The sequence below is a fragment of the Saccostrea cucullata genome, unplaced genomic scaffold, assembly GCF_032062105.1.
Source record: "Saccostrea cucullata isolate Sc308-1 unplaced genomic scaffold, CSIRO_AGI_Scuc_v1 ctg1207, whole genome shotgun sequence".
NCBI classification, from domain to species: Eukaryota; Metazoa; Mollusca; class Bivalvia; order Ostreida; family Ostreidae; genus Saccostrea; species Saccostrea cuccullata.
Genome location: NW_026928115.1, coordinates 1 through 16,745, shown reverse-complemented (window position 1 = coordinate 16,745; position 16,745 = coordinate 1). Strand labels below are relative to the sequence as shown.

General features: G+C 35.2%; 1 long non-coding RNA gene across 2 annotated transcripts; it reads left to right on the top strand.

The window, feature by feature from the left end:
* Positions 1-8,481: 8,481 nt before the first annotated feature.
* Positions 8,482-12,291, top strand: LOC134276457 (uncharacterized). Of its 2 annotated transcripts, none has more exons than XR_009994053.1 (5): positions 8,482-8,635; positions 10,736-10,863; positions 11,243-11,314; positions 11,864-11,953; positions 12,189-12,291. It is a non-coding gene; the product is annotated as an uncharacterized LOC134276457 (long non-coding RNA). The 2 variants fall into 2 exon arrangements; XR_009994052.1 differs by having other exon boundaries at positions 11,864-11,991.
* Positions 12,292-16,745: the final 4,454 nt, after the last annotated feature.

The following is a 16,745-nucleotide window of genomic DNA, read 5'->3' as shown; positions in this document are numbered from 1 at the left end:
ATTGGGATCAAATCCATGTCAGAAAGATATATGATTATATATGTATATTTTAACTATGAGTGCATTCAATTTGTTATTGATCAGATCCAATGTGGACCAAAGAAAATTCCCTTCACCTAGCAATAGTTTACAAGTATTTTTCCCAAGGCTTTTTACAAATAATTCCACTGGTTATGTACATTCAATGTCACATATGTATATTTGTGTACTAGGGTCCAGCATAACTTGAATAATGAAAGCATAGCTCTGTTTATGCTTTTTTTCTCGAGGCTCATTTTCTAATATTGAAATTATTTGTGTGCGTATTTCGTTAAAAGTTACATTTGTTTTGTTTTTGCCGTACTTTAATTGTTACGTGTATCAGTTTCATGACATTTCATCCACAGCATCTCAGATGTTGTATTTTTCTTCTCTCGGATGTACTGTAGAAGTACTTTTTTCCGCGCGGTATTAATTTACGTTATGTAAGCGGTCACAAATTGTCCGCGGAAATTTGTCATAGCGTACTTCATATAATGTAAGGCATAAAGTGACGGTCTAGGAAATCCGCGTAATTTTGTACACGCTAATTAAACAGAAATTGAGATTCCGCGTAAATATGATCCCGTGGTAAAAAGTACATCTACAGTAACTTGGGCTTTTTCATGTTTTTGCACCTGTGGAGTTGTTGTAATCTGTGTTACCTGAACCACTCTCCCTCTCTTCAGTGAGTGTGTGCATTTGAGCTATGTTACTTTGTGTCCCTCAGTGAACCCTCTTTACATATGGGTACAACCACATAAGTAAGGCTGATTCCTTAACCACAGAAGTCATTGGCACATATCATTTCACACACACAAGTCAGCACAAGTAGGGCAAAAAAAACAGGCAAATATTTGTGATTGAAATTTGTTTTGATTGCATTCATCAGATGAATAATTAAAAAAAAAAAATAATTGGATGCATGATGGTATATATTTTTTAAAAATCCTTCATCTTCATACATATCCACACTGCCTTACTATCCTTTTTCCAAAAAGGTAATCACAATTCCTCATAACACATTGCCAGAATGTTCATCTAGATCATGTATTCATAAGAAAAAGACAAAAGCAATATTTTGTTGTCATATGATTAGGGTTAAGAATTATACATGTTTTATACATTTAAACATTCCCATGCATTGTTTTATCTGGTTACAGGTAATTTTCTACTGCTTCATCTATCAGGCATTAAATATTCATCTGGCATTCAAATTGTAGGGACTAAATGTAGTGGGAAAACATTTTTTTCATTTTTAATTAGAGAGTAAAAAGAGTTTGAGAAAGATAAATATATCAACCTTATTGATTTTTTTGGTCAGAGTTATTCCCCTTCACAATCACTCTTCAATTTACAGATCCTTTTCATATTTTGAGCTCTCTTGTTTTTTCATCCCAATAAAAGCTAACACTAATGATTTGACATATCTGAAGCTTATATTATATCTGTTTGCAAAATGTAACCATGGTAACCAAGAAACGGATGCAAGAGTGCCAAAGTGCGTGACATATCCTTCAGGAGAACCAGTAAACACATTTCAGGAGAACCAGTTCACATCTGACTTTTTTTTTTTTTAGCTCACATCATCTTTTCATCACATTTTGTCTTACATTTTCGATTCTTCTCAAGAACCACTGGGCTTTTGACCAAACTTGGTACAAAGCATCCTTGGGTAAAGGGGAATTTAAATTGTTAAAATGAAGGGACATATCCCCTCGCAAGGGGAGATAATCAAGAAAACACAAAAATAGGGTGGGGTCATTAAAAAATCTTCTTCTCAAGAACCACTGGGACAGTAAAGCTGAAACTTATGTGGATCCTGGGGTAGTGTAGATTCAAATTGTTCAAATCATGACCCCCAGGGGAAGGGCGGGGCCACAATGGGGAATCAAAGTTTTATATAGAAATATATTGGAAAAATCTTTGAAAATCTTCTTCTCAAGAACCACTGGGCCAGAAAAGCTGAAACTTATATGGAAGCATCTTGTATAGTGTAGATTCAAATTGTTCAAATCATGACCCCCAGGGGAAGGGCGGGGCCACAATGGGGAATCAAAGTTTTACATAGAAATATATAGGAAAAATCTTTGAAAATCTTCTTCTCAAGAACCACTGGGCCAGAAAAGCCATGTGGAAGCATCATAATGTAGATTCTATTGTTCAAATAATGACACCTGGGGGAAGGGCGGGGCCACAATGGGGAATCAAAGTTTTATATAGAAATATATAGGAAAAATCTTTGAAAATCTTCTTCTCAAGAACCACTCGGCCAGAAAAGCTGAAACTTAATCATGACCCCCAGGGGAAGGGTGGGGCCATAATGGGGTATCAAAATTTTACATAGAAATATATAGGAAAAATATTTGAAAATCTTCTTCTCAAGAACCACTCGGCCTGAAAAGCTGAAACTAATGTGGAAGCATCCTGGTATAATGTAGATTCTAAATTGTTCAAATAATGACACCTGGGGGAAGGGCGGGGCCACAATGGGGAATCAAAGTTTTATTTAGAAATATATAGGAAAATTCTTTGAAAATTTTCTTCTCAAGAACCACTGGGCCAGAAAAAGTGAAGCTTACGTTGAAGCATTCTGGGGTAGTGTAAATTCTAAATTGTAGGAATCATGACCCCCGGGGGAAGGTCGGGGCCACAATGGGGAATCAAAGTTTTACATAGAAATATATAGGAAAAATCTTTGAAAATCTTCTTCTCAGGAACCACTGAGCCAAAAAAGCTGAAACATATGTGCCCATGGAAGAATCATGGGGTAGTGTAGATTTCAAAATGTCTCAATTATGATCAGTGGGGTAGGGTGGGGATGCATTATGTATAACAAGGATGAAATCTGGTAAAGAACAGAATGGTCAAAGCTTGGGCCTCTTGTTTTACATGTATAGGGTCCAATAGATTTTTTTGTCTCAGTGTCTTGAGCTACTCCATAGAGGAAACCAATTCCATTGTTGTATTATGTTGATTTTCTAGGTACTTGTGTACTGTGTACAGTTTAGATAGGACGATATGTGTGATAGTCTCTCTTGGTCTTCTTGCTTTTTTTGTTGTTGTTATGTATGTACATGTGAGGTACTTGTTAATATATTCACAGTATCTATGCAAAATTGTATTTTTGCGTATGCTTCACCATGTTCACTGCTTTTTAATTTTTATTTTTAAGTAACGTGGACATTGACAAACTGATGGGGTACACACATTTTTTTTCGTCAGTGAGTATAAAGATAAGAAATTTGATATATTGTCATAAATTTTCATATTCAGAGGAGGGTTTTTCTTCTTAAATCTATGATATATATGTATATTACATTTTTTTATGTCTACAAGATCACAAAAAGTGCTGCCCTGGCCTTGTTTTCATGTCTGATTGCTTCTTGTAATTCATTATAACAAATCTCTGATGTTATATGTACCAAGACCGCTTAAAGAAATTTTTGTGACTCTTTTACAAATTGCATCATTTAAAAAAAAAAAAAAAACTAGGATTCTCATTGGAACGTTGAAAAAAAGAAGAAAGAGATTATTACCTGCAGGGGAATGTTTGATAAAAATTCATATACCAGGAGTATTCATAAAGCCCTACTGTTCTTCAGAAGAAAAAAAAATTGTACTTTTGCAATTTTTTTGGTCATTGTTTATATTTAATTAAAAGATTTTTTTATTTAAAAGAGAACATGGTACAATCTAAAATTCATAATTCATTTTTAGTTACAATATACTGTCCCAGCAATAATGTACTGCAACAATTGATAGACCATTCCAAAATTTATATTTTCTTTGAGTGTAGATTTAAACATATTAGGGGTGGAGTTTAAAAAGTTTTTCTAATTTACAGTACAAAGGAAATAGATAATTTATACAAAATTTTACATGAGGAAGGTTAGTACTTTTTTTTCTGTGCTAAAATATGTAATATGGGTGTGTATGAAGATGAAGGGATTAACTTTATGTACACAGGACATATTTTATGTCACTTTTTTAAAGAGCTATCTTTGAACTCGGCAGTTTTAATCACTGATTGGAAGTTTGAACAACTCCCTTTATTAGTTTACATTTATCATCCTTATAGGTACATGTATTACTAGTATCTATAGCAGTACGTATTGTTGGAGATTAAAAAAAAAACAGATTTCAATTCTTTAATTTTATATTGCACCAAAAGTCAACAAGACTACTACATAAAACAATTGATTGAAGCAATTTCAATACAGGTTAATTAAGGTGCTTAGTTACTTGTTTTTGAAGAATGAACACTTTATTAATTGGTCCATCTCTTCAATTTCTTTATATTTTTTTTCTGGTTAATGAGACAGATATTTTAAAATTATGTTATTTTTATACCCTGTATGTAAGTGGGAAGAGAACAAGCATAAAAAGGACTTTCTGATCATCATTATTCACTGAATACTAATAGATTCTTTTTGCTTTATTTCACATGAAAAAATTTCATTAAAACAAAGAAGAGCACAAAAAATTGTCAAAACATTGTAGTACGGTCTAAAGTTTCCTTGTTTACAGATGCACTTCACAAAGTATATTCCTATAAGTTATGTGCATTTGTATCGGTACATTATTTTTCTTTCTCTTGATGTTTCATGATGTGGTTGTCTTGCGTTGTGTATATTTTGTTAGAGATAATCCACATTTCCTCTGTTTCTCTCCTCCCTCCTGTATTGATGCTATTGTAACTGGTAGATATATTTTTATTTTATACAATTAACAAGTAGAAAAATCCGCAATAAATCATTGCAAGCTATGAATTATCTTGTTTTTTTTTTGTTTTTTTTTGTTTTGTTTTTTTTTTTTTTTGACAAAGAACAGATTTCACCTGATGCACAAAAATGTTTGAAATTTGACTAATTAAGGTGTTGCCATGGAGGAGTGAGCATCTCTTGCCGACTGTTCACACCAACAGTGTGCTCATTTTCATGATTGCGGGAAATAACGAAAAAAGTTCTCGACAATTCAGTGTGTAAATAATGGAATAACAATTAGCATAAAAAACGTCAGTATTTGACTTGATAATAAATTGTATTTGCTGACAAGGTCATTGTGTTGACCATAGAACTTACAAAATGACTACTTTATATGAGACTGCTGATATTCTTGTTTCAGCAACTTGTTTGTTAACAACTTACCTTGCCTTAAAAATAGTTCATACATGCACATAGAGCATTCTCTTTTGTATCGAATCAACTTGAGAGATTGTATGCAGGTGACGAAGGTATATTACTGCATAAGTAAGGGAAGTTGATTGAAAAGTTGCTTGGAATGGTTGTTAGATTACAGTTAACGTTTTTTCAAGTAAAATATCTAAATATGAAACAGATGTGTCAGACTCTGTGGTATCTTTTATTTTAAGCTCACTAAAAAAATGGAAAAATATCCATAGTTAATTGATTGATCATATATTGTTTAACGTTCTTGAGAATATTTCACTCTTGGAGACGCCACCACTTGCCGGTGGAGAGCTGCAAATATTTTGTCCTATACTTGGCACTTAAGGCCATTGAGCAGGGAAGGATCTTTTTCGTCCAAGCACCTGCGACACGGGACCTCGGTTTATATACGGACTCATTAGTGGGATTCGAACCCGCGACATAAGGATTGACTCCTTACTTCGCGACTCTAGAGCAGACGCTCTACCAACTGCGCCACGTGGACTGTTAATTGACAATATGTCGTTGATACATGTATATATTAATATATAAATATTGCATGTAGTTTTGTGTAACATTGAAAATTTTCACCCCCAAGAAAACCATTGTCAACCGAGGAGCAGCCGAGGTGGACAGTGGTTTTCTTGGGGTGAAAATTTTCAATGTTGCACAAAACTAAATACAATATTTATTATATTATACTGAATGTTTTATACAAATACATATAACAGTGAACCGTGAGCGTATAAATTCTGCGCAGTTGCTTTTTTTTTTTTGGAATATCACCCGTCGTCAAGCACTGTTGCTACACTGGAGGGCGTGGCTTCGTTATTCAGCCGGTAATAGTGTTTTTTAATTAACAAATGTTTCTCGACCAATCAGATTCAACTTATTTACATGAAATTATAATATTGTACATGTATAATGTCTCTTGAAGCCACAGCAAGTGTTTATTTATTTTTTTTAGATAGGACTTTGGAAAAATTGATTTATATGAATACCAAAATACATGCATTTCTGTCGAGACATTTGAGTTTGATTGTACCATAAAACTTAACATAATTAAACTTCGTTGTGCAACCCCCGCCCGTCCCTATTGAAATTTCTCCCTTCAGAGCTTTCTAGCACATTCATTAACAAGGTAATTTAAAGACAGTGTCCGCCGCTTAACGAATAAAGAAGATAACGCATGGATCTAGAAGGGGTGGGTGGGTGCTATATAGGGAGTTTTGGCATAAAATTTCACTGAAAAAACTCAAAAGCTTTTAGAGATATTGCTCAGAAAGTTTTACAGTCAAACAGAATGACTGAATTTATTACCTTGAACTTTGACTCAAAATCAGTAGGTTTTTCGTAAGTCATAGGTAGATGTAGTTGTTATGTCAAGTTTCATTTAGATATAGCTTCAAGATATCGCATGGAAACGAAAGTTTTATAGGCAAAAGTTAAGACAGGCGACGATCAATCAAAGAGACCGAAAAAACCTGGGAAAACCTATTTCGTTGATTTTGGAGACTTTTTTGAATCAGTTTGTTCAAAACAAGACTTTATAAATTCTTCCCCATTCTTGGAGGCATTTGTCAGTGTGTTTTCTATAGGATCCAATGCTATTTATTTGTAACTTCTTCTTTTTTAGAAATAACCTTTACTATAGTAAATGTTCAATTATACACTGTAAATATCAAGGATTGTAGAAAAATTGAAAGTGATAGTAAGTTGGCTTTGAAAAAATTGGCCGCTACCGCCCCCCCCCTCCCCCCCCCCCTCCCCCCACGAAATAGGATTTTGGGCAAGTTTGAATTTTTGTTGTTGTTTTTTTGTTGTTGTTTTTTTTTTTTTGCTTGTCAACTTTTTCAGGTAAGTAAAAAAAATTTTCTCTGGTATGCTACGTGCCTGACTTCTTCTTAGAAATATTGTATAATTATACACTGTAAATCTGGAAATTCCATGCAGAAGGGGGTGGGGTATGGTGGGGGCTGATTTAGCCAGCCCATTGGAACCAAGAATCGTAGAGCTACAGGCGCTCTTTCATAATTTTGCAAATTTTTTTTGAAATTATTTTTGCACACATTACAGTGAAAACTATGCTAATATATTGTGTATCCCTAGTCCGTAGAAAAATATCTCATGATTGTTTTTCTTGTTTAGGTCTTCTGTAAGGCTATACCCACCTGGCCCTCAGTCCTGTATTGACCTAAATCCAATGGAATAAATAACCCCGGCACTAAAGAATTTTAAATATTTGATTTCTTTTTAGAAATTATCTATATATTCGTTTATGTCTAAGTCTTCTCTCGAAAAAAAAAATATAACACAGATTTCTTTACATTTTTTCAGGTTCGGTAGTTTTCGTGAATTTCCGACTTCTTAGTCTGCTGGCCACACTTTATGTTTTTCACGCACGAGCGCCTTTGCACACAGTCCTGTTAAAATAACTTCAACAACAGGGTACAGGGAATGTTTGATTCAATACGCTCAGAATGAGTCTTTGGATTTTGTTATGTCCACGTGAAGTTGTACATGTGAGGAGCCGCTTGTTCACTGGTCAAAAGAAATTCAGATATAGACAAGTGAGTATTGTACAATATATATACAAATGTACGTAAAGTCCATTAAAAATAGCTTCAACTACATAATAGGGTATACGGAATGTTCGATTCAGAATGCTCGAGAGTGAGTCGTTTTTTTTATGTCCATGTGAAATTGTAAGGAAACACTCCTCCATCTGTCAATAGAAATTCAGGTAGACAGCAGATGAGTACTGTACGATTTATACATAATTAACTTTATTAAACTTTGTAATTCAGTGAAAACATTTTTTTTTTGCTAATGAAAGAAAGAGAAAATTGGAATGACGTAACAAAAAAGAAATAACTTTGATTTTGTTTTATTTGTTTTGAGTTTTTTTTCTCTTGTCCAAGAAATTCCTATTCCTGGTAAATTTGTTAAGTTAGTGTAATGTGGACCGCGACCCCTCTAGATCTGATCATCTCACATTTGAAAATTTTCTTAGATCCGCGCACGATGTAGAGATTTTTGTCTACTGTCTGTTTAAACATATATCTGTACATATACAATATTAATACATGCACATGTTTTCAATTTATTCTAACATTATGGATGTTATGAGTAAAATTATCTTAAACATATTGATCAATGAAGGAAAAGTTTTGGATTAACCAAAAAAAATACAAATGTGGAGAAAAAAATATGCAATGCATGACTTTGGCAAAGATAATCTGAAAGAAAGACTTGCATGAGGGAATGCTTTTTTTGTTTACTCTGTTTACAGATTTAATTGTTGATCGTGGGGCCAATGTCCGGTGTGAAATAGCATCGGGATCGTAATACTGGAACGCCATTTGTATGACGTCCGTGGCGGGAAATGAGAGGTTGTTCAGGGCTAGTGAGACGATGTTTAATCAGCCACATGATACTATTTATAGGTAAATCTGTTTTTATTTTAAAAAAGCTCAAGTAAAATGAGTTTTTAGCTCTACTGGTCCGAGATCAGGAGCGCTTATCGCCTTGAGTGATACTGTGAGGTAGACCCTTATACAAGGTCTTTGTCTGTAAAGAATATTTTAGAAAAAAAAATTTATTCTTACAGTTTTCATTTTTTTAATGTGTCCAACGTCTTTTGGAGTGTCTGTTCATCTACTTCCCTGTAAAATACATTATTTAGGGACAGTTTTCATTTTTTTTCTTCATTGAACATTGTTGAAAAGTTCAAAACTGAATAAGAAAAATATGTAGCAGTTCACCCTCATTTTTCAATTTTACAAAAGAAGGTCACATTTTTTTAAAAGCATTTGATTTCTATGAAATATTCAAGTATCAGTATATCCAATGTTGAAATAACCATGCACCCAAGGTGTGAATCTTTTTTTCCCTCCAAAAAAAGGGGGGTCCCAAATTAACCCAGTAAAGTTGACAATCCAAAAAAATTTTTTTAACTGAAATGGTGGGGGGGGGGGGGGGTCATTGACTTTTCAAACTTCTTACCAATGACTTTTTATACTAATTCCACACAGATCTGTTTCTAATGAAGCAGTCAGCCCTGCATGCAAATCTAACTGTCTTCATTTTTTACATTTTTACAGTGAAACAGATTTATAGAAAGTGCCAGGGATTTTGCTTCCTTATTGTTCATTAAAGATGTATCTGTTTAGTTTACAATATATTTATAGCCATGGGGAATAAGAACCACTTTGCTGTAAATGTCAATTCTTTTTAGCTCACCTGAGCCATAGGCTCAAGTGAGCTTTTCTGATCACATTTTGTCCGGCGTCCATCTGTCTAGCTGTCTGTCCGTTTGTCTGTAAACCTTTCACATTTTCAACTTCTTCTCAAGAACTGCTGGGCCAATTTCAACCAAACTTGCCACAAAGCATCCTTGGGTGAAGGGGATTCAAATTTGTTCAAATGAAGGGCCGTGCCCTCATTCAAGGGGAGATAATTGGAAATTAATGAAAATTCTCAAGAACCACTGTGCCAGGAAAGATGAAACTTATGGGGAAACATATCCTCAGGTAGTGAAGATTCAAGTTTGTTCAATTCATGACCCCCAGGGGTAGGGCGGGGCCACAATGGCCAACCATAGTTTTACATAGACATTTATAGGAAAATTCTTTAAAAATCTTCTTCTCAAGAATAGCAAAGCCAGAATTGATCATATTTATATGGACACATCCTCAGATAGTGTAGATTCCAGTTTGTTCAAATCATGACCCAAGAGGTAGGGTGGGGCCACAATGGCCGACAAACTTTTACATAGAAATATATAGGGAAATTCTTTAAAAATCTTCCTCTCAAGAATAACAAAGCCAGAATTGATCATATTTATATGGAAGCATTCTCAGGTAGTATAAATTCAAGTTTGTTCAAATCATGACCCCCAGGGCTAGGGCCACAATGGCCTACCAAAGTTTTACATAAAAATATATAGGAAAATTCTTTAAAAATCTTTTTCTCAAGAATAGCAAAGCAAGAATTGATCAAAATGATACGGACGCATTCTCAGGTAGTGTAGATTCAAATTTGTTTAAATCATGATGCCTGGGGGTAGGGCGGGGCCACAATGGCTGACCCAAGTTTTACATATACATATATATAGGAAAATTCTTTAAAAATCTTCTTCTCAAGAATAGCAAAGCCAGAATTGATCATATTTATATGGAAGCATCCTCAGGTAGTGTAGATTCAACTTTGTTCAAATCATGACCCCTGGGGGTAGGGTGGGGCCACAATGGCCCACTAAGTTTTACATAGAAATATATAGGAAAATTCTTTAAAAATCATCTTCTCAAGAATAGCAAAGCCATGACTGGTCATGGAACAACTTTTGGATTTCAACTTTTCAATAATAAACCAATTTCTACTTTTTCCTAGCCACAGTTCTCAGGTGAGCGATGTGGCCCATGGGCCTCTTGTTTAAGTGTTTGTTATTATCGTGTTATACTGTAAAGAAAATATTTTCTGGTTTGGAACCTAGTTGTAAGAATCATGGGTAACTTTTATTTTGACGACATTTCCTCTGATTTTAGGAGTAGTCTCCCCTGTTAAGGAACATCCATAATAAACATTGCTGGATACTGCCTGGACATCAACAGAGAGTTTTGACGCTGTATTTCTACCAATCACCACTGTAACCTTTGTTATGTTTCGCAGACAGGTAAGGATATATTGATTGTATATTGTTTAACGTCCTTCTTGAGAATTTTTTACTCCTATGGAGACGCCACCATTTGTCGGTGGAGAACTGCCAATTTTGTCCTTTGTTCTACACTCAGGGCCATTGAACAGTGAGGGATCTTTTTCATGCAAGCACCTACTGTGACATGGAACCTCAGTTTAAGGTTTTACGCAAGGAAATTGCCAATCAAAACAAACTTAGTCAAATGAAGCTCCATATACATGGGGACAATTTCTTTTTCTTTTTTCATTTTCGGCAACTTTTTTTAGGTCTACAGTTTTAATTTTGGACTCATGTACTAGGAATATCATATCTTTAGCAGAATTGTGCCACTGAATTAAAGGGAACTCTTTTTTAGGTGCACGTGACGCAACTTCCTGGATGGTGTGTAGGCTGTTCGTCAACATCTGAAACCCACGTGTATTTCAGGGTAGGTATGTTTAATCTCAATTTTTTTTCTTAAAAGCCGCATTAGGGGTATTTTCTCTGATCTCAAATTTTTGTCAAAGCATTAATCTTTATTTTCTATTTTATGAATTATCTGCTGAGAGTCTAGTTAATTAATTAATTTAATCAAAGCTATATAGTAACATATAGTGAAATTATTTCCTTGTGTGAGACCTTAAACGGTCTCATCCAAAGGACCGGTCTCCTTGTGGGATTTGAACCCGAGACCTAAGGATCAACTTCTTACTTTGCGACTCTAGAGCAGACGCTCTAACCACTGTGCCAAGAGGGCGACCAAAGGAATTTGGAAGTATGCACAGGGAGAGTGAAAATTCAAGTTTGTTCAAATCATAACCCCCTCCCCCCTGAGACCACTTCTATAAATAACCCCCTCCCCCCTATGACCACTTCTATAAATAAACTTTTTAATACTGAACTGATATCTGCTTTTTCCCTAGCAAAAGTGCTCATATCAGCATGTATCCTCTTGTTTGCTTTTGAAGTAATCTTTCCTACTTTGTTGTTGATTTAGATGATGAGCCACTCTACATCCTTTTACAACAGGTGTCCATACAGATTCCCAAAGATCCAATGTTGAGTATCCGCAAGCCTTAATCAATGAGTACAGTTTTTATGTATTCTACTTTCAAAAAAATTCTAGTAAATACTTATAATACATTTTGATGTTGATTTTTATAATATGATCCATTTTAGATTATATTTCAATTCTATCAAGAATTTTTGGTCCAAAAGAAAAAAAAAATTATAGTCTCTTAACAAACATAAGTGTTCCTTGTCCATGTTTATTATGTTTGAATCAGTACCAGGCACCATTGAAGTTTTCTACTTCTTTTCAGCCCATGACAGGAAAAGCTGTCAAGTTGAAAGGACTTTCCACACTGTTCCAGGTATCAGTTTAGAATAGAACAGTCAGCAGTAGACATAGCCAGCTTCATCAAAGGTAAGTCTTCAGAATGGTATGTGTAGCAATTCTTATGTGTTGTCCAGAACTGAAGCTTCAGTTCTCTGCATGGATTCACAGGGCTGATCATCTTTGTACTCTTTTGCCCCTTGTGAGGAATGTTTCCTTCTTAGCTCACCTGGAGGAAGTCGAGATGAGCTTATGCTATACCCCAGCATTGGCGTTGACATAAGCATTGGTGTACCAGGTTAAAGGTCTAGGAGCAAGTCCATTCCCATGTAACTACTGTAAAAGCACAAATATTTGTGGGGGATTAAATTACAATTATTTCATTGAAAACAATTATTAAAGATATTAAATCCCACACAAAATTTTACATGACTATATATTGAATAGGGTTACTTTCAAAACAACGAAATTAAATGCCTTACCTGAACCAAACTTGCATGGATAATGCATCTAGGGATGGACACTACCAGACTTGCTTCGGATGCTGGATCTGTCCTACATTTTTCAGATGAGTGACCAGGTTATTTCCAAGAAACTATAAGCCCTACCTGGACCAAACTTGCATGGATAATACATCTAAGGATGGACAATCAAGACTTGCTCTGGATGATGGATCTGACCTAAATTTTTCAAACAAGTTACTAGTTAGCTCACCTGAGCCAAAGGCTCAAGTGAGCTTTTCTGATCAAAATTTGTCCGTTGTCTGTCGTTGTCGTTGGCGTCGTTGTCCTAAACTTTTCACATTTTCATCTTCTTCTCAAGAACCACTGGGCCAATTTCAACCAAATTTGCTACAAAGCATCCTTGGGTAAAGGGGATTCAACTTTGTTCAAATGAAGGGCCACACACTTTTCCAAGGGGAGATAATAATGAATTAGAGAAAAATTAATGGCATTTAAAAAAACATCACTTCTGAGCCGAATATTGGCCAGGAAAGATGAAATTCATGTGGAATCATCCTCAGGTAATGTGTCTTCAAGTTTGTTCAAACTTTTCACATTTTCGACTTCTTCTCAAGCTGCTGGGCTTTCAGGGTGGGGCCAAAATATTTCCTTGGATAAAAGAAATTCAAGTTTGTTCAAGTTTTACAAAGGAATATATAGGAAAAATTAATGGCTTTTAAAAAAATCTTCCTCTGAAGAACCACTTGGCCCGAAAAAATGAAACTCATGTGGAATCTTCCTCAGGTAGTGTAGGTTCAAGTTTGTTCAAATCATGACCCCCAAGGATAGGGTGGGGCCAAAATGGCCGATCAAAGTTTAACACAGGAATATATAGGAAAAATCTTTAAAAATCTTCTTCTTAAGGACCATTGAGACAGGAAAGCTGAAACTCATGTGGAATCATCCTCAGGTAGTGTAGATTCAAGTTTGTTCAAATCATGACCCCGGGGCAAGGGTGGGGCCAAAATGTCGGACCCAAGTTTTACATAGGAATATACAGGAAAAATCTTTAAAAATCTTCTTCTCCAGAAGCACAGGGCCAGGAAAGATGAAACTCATGTGGAATCATCCTCAGATTATGTAGATTCAAGTTTGTTCAAATCATGACCCCCAGGGCTAGGGTGGGGCCAAAATGGCCGATAATTTACAAAAATATATAGGGAAACCTTTTAAAATCTTCTTTTCAAGTACTTTAAAGCTATGATTAGTGATATTTATACAGAATCAGCCTCAGGTAGTGTAGATTCTAGTTTGTTCAAATGATGAACGCCTGGAAGGGGTGGGGCCATAAATGGCAAGCCCAATGTGCTTACATAGGAATATATAGGCCCCTGGGCCTCTTTAAAAATCTTCTTCTCAAGAACCACTGGGCCAGAAAAGATGAAACTCATGTGGAATCATTCTCAGGTAGTGTAGATTCAAGTTTGTTCAAATCATGACCCCCAGGGGTAAGGTGGGGCGAAAATGGCCGATCAAAGTTTTACATAGGAATATATAGGAAAAATCTTTAAAAATCTTTTTCTCATGAACCACTGGGCCAGAAAAAATGAAACTCATGTGGAATCTTCCTCAGGTAGTGTAGGTTCAAGTTTGTTCAAATCATGACCCCCAGGGGTAGGGTGGGGCCAAAATGGCCGATCAAAGTTTAACATAGGAATATATAGGAAAAATCTTTAAAAATCTTCTTCTCAAGAACCACTGGACCAGGAAAGATGAAACTCATGTGGAATCATCCTCAGGTAGTGTAGTTTTAAGTTTTTTTAAATCATGACCCCCGGGGGGTAGGGTGGGGCCAAATGGCCAATCAAAATTTGATATAGAAAAATAGGAATATATAGGAAAAATCTTCTCAAGAACCATTGAGACAGGAAAGATGAAACTCCTATGGAATCATCCCCAGGTAGTGAATATTCAAATTTGTTCAAATCATGACAGTAGGGTGGGGCCAAATGGGTGATAAAAGTTTTACATAGGAATTTGTAGGGAAACCTTTTAAAATCTTTTCTCTTTATAACGCCAAATTTGCATCCCGCCATCCGCCACCCTGTTTTCACAACAAACGTCCATTTTTTAAATGTAAATTATCTCGATATACGGCCTCAGGTGTATGCGGACAGTGAAGTGTAGCTAATTGGTTGACGCTATCCCTGTTGTAAAACATGCAAAGGCAGAGAAGGTACTTGCAATTAAATAAATAAACATGAATTAAATAAACAATAATTTCAACATGAACTGTTATATTTAATTTGTTTTCTGTTTAATAAAAATCATTTAGCCCAGCTTCGCGGTTGTTTTAAAGTATGCCGATAACGATATTATTTTGATGATCTCCACTTTAAACAATGCAAAGTTTGCTGAAATAATACTTAAACGGTATGAATTGTGAACTTTTCATTAACAATGATGCCATTAACAATAATTTAGCATGTTTTTTTTTTAATATCAGACGCGCAGATTTACCTGCATGCACACACACCTACATGTCTTTATTTCATAACTGCACATTTTGTTTTAGTGAAATTGTACATTAAAAAAATTACTTGAAGTATTTTCAATCTGAATATGTTTTTATATACATGAACATGTAATAATAAGAATAGAAACACTAAATGGTCTCCTTCTTGTTTTCAATAAGATGGGAAATTCAATTCATTGCCAAATTCGTTATACCGCCATGATTTCTAAATTACAAAAGGTGGCGGTTTATCGAGAATTAACTGTACTTTAAAGCCATGCTTAGTGATATTTATAGGGAATCATCCTTAGGTAGTGTGGATTCAAGCTTTGTTCAAATCATGACCCTCTGGGTGGTTAAAATTCAAGCCCCCTCCCCCTTCAGCAGTAAACTTTCAGTTCTGATCTGATGTGTGCTTTTTCCTAGCCTATTGCTCAGGTGAGTGATGTGGCCCCTGGGCCTCTTGTTTGAAGTTTTTGGAACAGGTCAATCCCCAAGGAACTGTAAGACTTATTTAAACTATTTCTCAGGATAAATACCTACTATTGAGAAAATATGATGTAGATTTGCATTACTTAAACTGATAACATTTGTCGAGATGAGCTTCGTAATATTTGTTACCTATATGTTTAGTTCACTTCAAAAAAGTTAAGGAGAGCTTTTGGTAAACTTTCAGTGTAGGTGTCCTAGGATAAGGTTTAGGGAGCATTTTTAAAAAAAAAAAATATTTCTAGTAAGTTTCTTTGTACCAGTTAAGTTTTAAGATGCTGCAATTTCAGCTAAAGAATGACCAGGTTAATGTTTTCAGAGCAGGCTTTTAAGCATGTCCAGAAATAGATTACTAACCAAGCTCTATGATAAATATGATGAATTAAACTTTTCATTGTGAACTTCCCTTAATTGTGCAGCAATAAACTTTCATCACCTGCTGATGGTTATATCTCTCAGTTTAATTGATGTGCAATAGCATGCTCTATGTATGTGCAATTTCCAAAACTAGGTAAATTATTGAAAATTTCAAAACAAGATTACAGCAGTCATGTTCAAAGTCATCATTGCCTAAGTTCTATGGTCAATACAATGACTTTGTCAGCAAATACAATTTATCATTGAGTAAAAATGCTGTCTGATTTTTTTCATACCAATTGTAAGTCCTTTATTTACACACTAAATTGATGAAAGATATTTCTGTTATTCTGTTATTTCCTGATCAAGACAATGAGCGTGTGACCGGTCAGCAGGGGATGCTCATTCCTCCATGACACCTGATCCCACCTCTGATGTTTTGGAGGTCTGTGTTTAATCTGCTCCTATTTTGTATTGTTATGTCCCGCCATGAATTTGGCCAAGGCATATAGTGTTTGTCATGTCCGTCTTCGTCCTTCCGTCACACATTGCGTATAGGTCTGCTCAAAGGTAAGTTTAAAAGAAACTATCCAAGATATTTTCATCAAACTTCATATGTTGATAGATATTGATGAGAGCTATGCAACTGCATCAACATTTTTTGACCCTGACCTTTCCTTTGACCTTCACCTCACTTTTCTTAAATTAATGTTTAGCTCAGATTTGAACATGCCATTCA